At 34.4% G+C, this 8,846-nt stretch overlaps 1 pseudogene across 1 annotated transcript; it reads left to right on the forward strand.

The window, feature by feature from the left end:
- Window positions 1-2,965: 2,965 nt before the first annotated feature.
- Window positions 2,966-4,767, forward strand: LOC149543559 (cytochrome P450 86B1 pseudogene; annotated as a pseudogene). The gene has a single exon (XR_016355242.1). The product of XR_016355242.1 is annotated as a cytochrome P450 86B1 pseudogene (transcript).
- The last annotated feature ends 4,079 nt before the right edge of the window (window positions 4,768-8,846 follow it).

Here is an 8,846-nt window from a genome sequence, read left to right on the forward strand (position 1 = left end):
CATGTGGAGGCATATCAAAGACCATCCACCAACGGTCCCAAAAATTTGCACGTATGGCATCATTTGTGCACCATTTAATCGATAGTTTTTTTTTTTTGGGTCAACTGGTATACCCGTTTTTGGGTTAGCAAAAAGGCTAACCAAATCGTCTTTGGTTATGTTGAGGGCCGCGACCTCATCATAATCCAAACCATCATCAAACATCTGGTGCATTTCATCATGCCAACGAAAAGCGGCATTTTGTTGGTTTGTAAGGGTTTCAATGTTATCCACTATGGTGTTTAATGTGGATAACATAGGAGCCAGTGCAGGTACATTATTGTATGTTCTATGCAAACCTCTCAACTCAGTGAGATTTTTATTTATCAAATCCTCGATTCGAGGAGGGTTTTGAGGAGGTAGAGGATCATTTGGTGGAGGGTTTTGTGGGGATACTGGATCGTTTGGTGGTGGGTTACGAGGAATATTATTCCTTGCCTCAATGTCATCATTTTGATTAGCCATTCCTATTGAATTGCAAAACGTAATATATATTAAAATAAAATCTAAATTTTAACCATTTTTGTCAAAAAAACCCTAGATTCAACTAAAACAAACAAAATCATGTTAAAATCTATTAAATTTAGGTTAAAAATGAGTGTGGGGGGGGCGGGGCGGGAGGGAGGGAAAACATACCTGATATTTGATATCCGATCCGCTATGGCAATACTGGCCCCAAATTCGCGTAAAATGAGGTCCCGCGGGTCTGTGATTTTATTTAATCCAATGTACAGGTATCAGATATCTGATACTAAATCAGATATCCGATATAACATCGGATATCTGATATGGTACATATATAATATAACATATAATATATAATATATATTACATTTTATATATTTTTATATTATATTTTATATTTATTATATTAATTTACTATATATTATAATATAAAATATTATATTATATAATAATAATATTATTATATTATATTATTATAATTTATAATATATTATACTTTTTTATTATATATTATATTATGAGATGTTACTTTTTATTATTATATTATATCTTATATATATATTATATTACATTACTATATATTATAATATATGAAATATTATATTATATTATTATAATATAATATGTTATTATAATATAATACATTATAATATTATTATAATAATAATATTATTATATTATATTATAATAATAATTATAATAATATTATTATATTATAGTATAATAATAATAATAATAATAATATTATATTAAATAATAATAATAATATTATAATATAATAGTATGATATATTATTTAATATACTAATATTATTATTATTATTTAATATGATATTATTATTATATCTTATTATTATTTAATAATAATATTATATTAAATAATAATAATATGATTAAGTAAGTATTAATATTAAATAATAATATTATTATTAAATAATATATCATACTATTATATGAGTATAATTATTAGTCGGATATTTGATTTAAAATCGGATGTTCGATATTATCGGATATCCGATAAGGCTTGGCTTAACCTTCCAGGTTTGGTTCCTGGATAGGTAAAAAAAAGTCAGAGCGGATTTTGAAGCGCTTTAAGGTGTCTTCAAACTCTTTTTTTTTCACATTGCCACTTTTTGGCACACCATGATCCTGTACATACCCTACTATATTAATAAACTTACAATCTATTAGTTTAAATAATTTTATTGCTATTTACGACAAGTACTAGCGACTATGTGGCACTTGATTAAGTTGAATAAAAGCTCATTAATTTTGCCTTTAAGTGATTGGTGAAGTTAGATGTTCCACACAGGGGCTGCTTAAAATCAAGACTTAAGATTGAATCTAAAAACACAAATGAGTTTTTAAAAAATAAAAATGAAAGCATTTTCTTCAACTTAATAGAATGCATTCCTCAATAAAATTTAAATTGTAATATCATTACTACCTTTAATGATGTGAAAAAGAAAAATTGATTGCTTTAATTAAAATAGACTTTTAATTGAAAGCTTATCTTACTTTTTCCAATGAATGGATAGAAAATCGAACTACCATTTCATTACTAATGTATGACAATCACTAGTTTTAATTATTCTTGAAAAACTCAGCAACATTAGTTGAGAATTTATGCGAACATAAAAAAGAAAAAGAAATATATACAACTAAGCACCTTCTAAAATTATGTCACATTTATATAGCACCTAATAAAACTAAATTACCAAACCAATACTATGGAATCATAAATAAAAATTGAAATTCTTTTTAAAAATCATATAAAATTTGGATTCAATTGTATTCATAATTTTCATATCAACATCTTGAATTGATGAAATAAATGAACGGTTAAATTTAGAAACTTCTGTCTCTAGCATATGTTGTAGATTGAAACAAACAATGCATAGTGCCCAAAATACAAGTGATTTTATCTATAAGTTGAAAAAGATGAAAATAGAATGTTCAAATAAATTAGATGATATTAAGTTACATAAATGAGGACAAAAATTGAGGTATGAAAAATAAATGTCTTGACAACTTGAATTGATCTTTTAATTGATAACATTTTTTCTTAGAAAAATTAATAGATAAAATATCTAAACATATTCTTATAAATGAAAGACTATACAAATTCAAATAACCACTAATTTTAACTATTCTTAAAAAATCACAAACATTTACTAAAAGTAACTAAAGTAAAAAAAAGTCAAAGAATACAATTGACAACTTAAGAAAATTTAATTATCAAACCAACAATATTTAATTAAATTTTTATTTTCATAATTTTAACAATTAAAATTGCATTCTCAAGGGTACATTGTGTACTGAAACCAATAATTATTTAATGTACAAAATGCAAAAGCTGAAACAAATAGTATTAAAGATCTAGTGATTTCTTTTATGTGTCCAAAAAGATACAATGGCGTCTTGATAGGTGAAAATTGATGTTGGATTGTACTGATGTAGGTGAAAATTGACGCGGAAATAATAAAAGCGTTAACGACTCGAAGAGAACCAAAATGAAGGAGCCCGCAAAAGTAAATTAACCTGGGTCATAGTAGCTCATGCGTATTTAAATACCCAAAATTTCTTTGCCAAAATAGCTCATAACATTAACATTGACTGCATTTGAGTATATTTCTGAGAATGAGAAGCAACCTCAGTCGGCTTCTGCATTTTCTGTTGTCGGAGTCAAATGTGCAAGCCAGTGCCATAGCAATGGTGTTATTGGGGCTAATGCTTTTCCATTTCGTTGTGCAGAGAAGAAAGGATATAGTTGGACCGCGAGTGTGGCCTCTGGTGGGCTTACTTCCATCCCTACTCCTTCACTTGAATGATCTCCATGAGTGGAGTACACAAGCCTTGAAAGACTGCGGAGGAACGTTTCACTGCGATGGGAGGCTAATCATGAGCAGCTTGACAAGCGTCACTACAACGAACCCGCTCAATCTTGAACACGCCCTCAAGACCAAATTTAACAATTATCACAAGGGACTCTTTTTCCGGGCAGCAGGGCACGATTTCTTAGGGGACGGCATCTTCAACGCCGATGGCGATGTGTGGAAATCGCAGAGGAAAATAGCAAATACAGAATTCAACACTCCGTCCTTGAGGACGTTGATGGCAAGGTCAGTGGAAGATCTGGCGCAGAACGGGCTGCTGCCCCTCCTCGAAGAAACCGCCCGTTCCGGTGAGGCAATCGATCTGCAGGACGTGCTCCTTCGCTTCACCTTCGATAACGTGTGCATGATAACGCTGGGAGTCAATCCGGGCTGTCTGGCGGGCGGGGGAGCAGAAGCAAGGGAATTCGCGCAAGCGTTTGAGGAGGCCGCGGAGATCACCATGTTGAGGTTTTATACGCCCCCTTTGGTCTGGAGGCTCATGCGGCGTTTCAATTTGGGAGCGGAGAGCAAGCTACGCAGATCTCTGGGTACTGTTAATGGGTTTGTGGAGAGGATAATCGCGTCTCGAACTGGCACCGGGACTGACCTGCTGTCGGCCTTCATGAAGGTCCAGACGGAGGAAGGTGACCGGTGCTACACGGACGATAAGCTGCGGGAAATAGCAGTTAATTTCATTCTGGCCGGGCGGGACACCTCGTCTGTGGCGCTCTCTTGGTTATTCTGGCTTCTCTTATGCCACCCTCTTGTCGAACAACGCATCCTGACGGAGATTGGGTCTGTCTTGACGAAAAGATGCTCCACTGGTGTAGAAGCTGTTGAAGGAACAAATGGTTCCCTGAGGTTTAGAGCAGAGGAGGTGAAGCAGATGCATTATTTGCAGGCGGCACTGTCGGAGTCCATGCGGCTGTTCCCCTCCGTGCCTTTTGACCTAAAGGAAGCGGACTCTGATGACCGGCTTCCAGACGGGACTTATATAAGAAAGGGCATGAAGCTGATTTATTCGATATATGGGATGGGGAGAATGGAGAGCATTTGGGGGCAGGACTGCATGGAGTTTAGGCCCGAGAGGTGGCTTGACAAGGATGGGATCTTCGTCAGCGGGTCCACCTATAAATACCCGGTGTTCAATGCTGGGCCGAGACTGTGCCTGGGAAAGGACTTTGCTTACTACCAAATGAAATTGATCGCAGCGACTATGATTTGGAGGTTCAGGATGAAGATAGTGGCAGGGCATGTTGTGAAGCCCAAGTTGGCTCTCACTCTCTATATGAAAGATGGGCTCATGGTCACATTGCAGCCAAGGGATCTCCACGGGCTCTAAAATTTTCTGAGAGAACATTTCACTTTATGTCCGTGACCTAATTAGATGCAACTATTTCTATTTCTAATTTTAACTTTTAATTTTTCAAATGTTTTTATGTGAAAATTTTAGTTTCTAAAATGATTATAATTGTTTTACTGTAATTTCATTGGCTCATATATTTTGTCTTTTGTAGGAGCACGAACCATTATATACATTATTAATAATTTTATGAAATATTTGATGCTATTAATATATTAAATAGATTATAAATGTATATTTATATATTTGTTAATAATATTATTTTTGATTATGTAAGGAAGCTAAGATGTGTGGAATCACCTCCTATACTAATCTTTGAGGGGATGATTATGCAAATTCAACTAACTATTGTAGAGATATTAAGAAATGCATCATAACATAATAAAAATAATAATGAACACATAACACAATAATTATCGTGGGGAAACCCTTCCAAGAGGAAAAACCCACCCTCCAAAACCCACACAATGTATTTTCAAATCTACAAGATTATAATACATTTGCATTGCAAGTTCTTATAGGAGCGCATCACCACAACTCAAACTTAGACTCAGACTTAGAGAGACTTCTTCTAGCACCGGTCTTGCAAATTGAACTCCATGGTTGAAACACTTCCCCAAGCCCTTCTTTTATAGTGATTTGCCACTTAGAAACTATTTGTGGTTTTACAAAACCATGCTACATGTTACTTACTTGTAATTTGTAACTCCAAGAATACCATTTTCGTCCATAATTTTGACCTCTAGTTTAGACCCCCATAAAAGACATATAATGAGTTGTTTACACTCTAGAAATAGCCCTTCTACATTGTTCTAGAGACTAGACACATTTTTAACAACTCGTACACCTTTTTCCAGCTCATAAACTTGTGGAAAACTACCACAAAAAAATTTTAGAATTTTGTAAAAAAAATTCTAGAATTTTCTAGAAAAAACTTGCAAGGTTGAGACACAATTCTTAACATTCTCCCACTTGTCGAACACCTTGCAAAAGTCATGGGACCCACAGTGTCATGGACTTAATTACTAGGGGCCAAGAGGCCCATAAACTCTGAACACAATCTAATCTTCTCTGTGCTCATGGGCTTAGTTAATGCATCAACAACATTCACTAAAGTCTCCACCTTTTCTAGCTTCACCTTGCTGTCTTCGATCATATCTCTCACAAAATGATATTGTGCATCAATGTGCTTGGTCTTGGCACGAAATGTTGGGTTCTTTGCTAGGCAGATTGCACTCTAACTATCACTATAAATTGTCATTGCACCCTATTTGAACTCTATATCTAAACATAGTCTCTTTAGCTAGATGGCTTCCTTGCAGGCATGAGTAGCTATCATATACTCTGCCTCTATAGTGGACAAAGTGACCACAACTTGTCACTTTCTCATCCAACTAATTGCACTACCAAATAATGTGAACACATATGCACTGGTGGATTTTCTTCTATCAACATCGTCAAACTAGTTTGAATCCACATAACCTTGAATATCCAAGGAATGCTCATATCTTGTTCCATGAAAACATATAGAATACTCTAAGGTACCCCACAAGTATATGAAAACTCTTTTTACTGCATCCCAATGTGCTCTTCCTAGATTAGACATATAACGAGAATGTACTCCCACTGCTTGGGCAATGTCTGGTCTTGTACAGACCATAACATAAATCAAATGTCCAACAACACTCTGATACATTATTCGACTCATCTCTTTCATCTCCAATGGGGATGAAGGACATTATGAAATAGAAAGTTTTGTTCCCATAGTAATAGGAACACTCAATGGTTTGGAATCTTGCATATTGAATCTTCTTAGAATATTACCAACATACTTACTATAGCCTAACCAAAACTTTCGATTTTGTCTATCTCTTATAATCTCCATTCCCAAAATGTACCTTGCTGCACCAAGATCTTTCATTTCAAACTTTGCTAAGAGCTAAGATTTTAATTCTACAATCAAACATTTTCCTTGTCCAATAAACATGTCATCAACATATAAAGCAATAACCACGAAACAATCACCATTAGACTTGTAGTATATATAGTGATTAGATTTGGATCACACAAATCTCAAACTCAATACATATGTATCAAACTTCTGGTACCACATCCTAGGACTTTTTTTTAAACCATACAAGGATTTCTTCAATTTACAGACCAAATGACTTTTACCTTTCACCACAAAGTGCTCTGGCTGTGTCATATAAATTTCTTCCTCCAAATTTCTATGAAGGAAAGTTGTCTTCACGTCCATCTACTCAACTTCTAGATCATAAGCCGCTGCAATAGAAATTAAAAATTGAATGGATGCCATTTTTGCTACAGGAGAAAAAATTTCACCATAATTAATTCCTACAACTTGGGAGTAACCTTTTGCAACCAATCGTGCTTTATACTTCTTAGTGCTTCCATTCGAACCCATCTTCCTTTTGAACACCCATTTACAACCAACAGGCTTTTGTCCTTTAAGCAATGGTACAAGGTCCCATGTGTCATTCCTCTTAAGAGTTGCCATCTCTTCTTCCATGGCTATGTTCCAAGACTCTGAATCATTTATACGAAGAGCCTCTTCTATAGATTTTGATTCATTAATATTAGCATTCAAAGAAAATATACACCTCCAACCATTATGAGAATATCCATACCTTTCTAGTGCTTTCCTCTATCTACTAGACCTTCAAACAAGATCTAGTTCAGGTTTAGGTTTAGGCTCATGATAAGGTTTTCCCTCTTCCTTTGATGATTCAAAATTCGTAGAGCTCTCTTCAACAACTTGTCTTTCTAAGGGCCTCGATTCAACTTTCTCAAGTGTAGTAGGAAGTTGAATCACATCTTTTTTTTCTTTTATCTTTTCTAGTTGCACTGTAACAAAAGAAGGCTCAGTTTCTCTAGAAATAATACTTCTAGAGTAAAATAACTTTTGTACAACATGTTCCCAAAGATTGTATCCTTTCACACCATAACTATATGTGATGATGATACATTTGACAACTTTGTTGTCCAATTTTGTCCGCTTCTCCTTTGGCACATGAGCATATGCCTCACAACTAAAAACTCTTAGATGTCTAAGGCTTGTGGCTCGACCATGCTTCCATTGGTGTCTTATAAATAAGAGCTGATGTAGGAGACTTGTTTATCAGGTAGCAGGCAATGGCTACAACTTCAATCCAAAACTTTTGTTCCAGTCCAACTCCACTCAGCATACTCCTAGCCTTCTCCATCAAGGTCTTGTTCATTTTTTCTACAACTCCATTCTCCTATGGAGACTATGGAGTTTTCTTCTCTCTTTTAATACCAAATTTTTTACAAAATGTCTCAAAATCATTGGAGCAATATTCACCGCAATTATCAGTTCTCAAACACTTTATATTCTTTCTAGTCTGTAACTCAACCATTGCTTTAAATTATTTGAAATGACTGAAAGCTTAAGCTTTACTTCTAAGAAAATAAACCCATGTTCTTTTACTGAAATCATCAATGGAAGAAACATAATAAACTAATCTACCAATAGAAGGAACATCAACTAGACCAATTACATCTGAATGGATTAGATCCAAAATACATAAGGACTTATGAGAACTTGAGTAAAATTGAATGCAATTTTGTTTACAATAGATACAATGCTCACAAAAATCAAAATCAAGATTACAGTCATTCAACCCATCAACAAGTTTTTAATTCTTTAAGGTTCATAAACCTTTCTCACCTATACGGCCGAGTCTCTAGTGCCATAGCATAGTCTTCTTTACAAGTAACTTTGATTTAGTAGATAGAGCACCCTTGGGTACCCAAAAACCATGACCATCTGTTAAAAGAGAAACCCTCTCCTTCTGCAACAAAGTAGTCCTCTTCACAATTTTATCAAAAGTACTATCTATGCATGCATCAATCTAGTACAATGTACCCAATTTGCTTCCTCTTTGTAGTACCATAGCACCTCTCACCATTTTCACACTTGCTTCAGAAAATAGTACATGCACACTTGCATCTATTAGTTTACTAACAAATAGCAAATTTCTCGCTAGTCCCAGAATATGTAGGACACCATCAAATCTTCTAATTCTACCATCAAAAAATTTCACATGAATACTTCCATGACCA

Source organism: Cupressus sempervirens, chromosome 8 (assembly GCF_028749045.1).
Source record: "Cupressus sempervirens isolate cs-2001-9-10 chromosome 8, ASM2874904v1, whole genome shotgun sequence".
In the NCBI taxonomy this organism is placed as follows: Eukaryota; Viridiplantae; Streptophyta; class Pinopsida; order Cupressales; family Cupressaceae; genus Cupressus; species Cupressus sempervirens.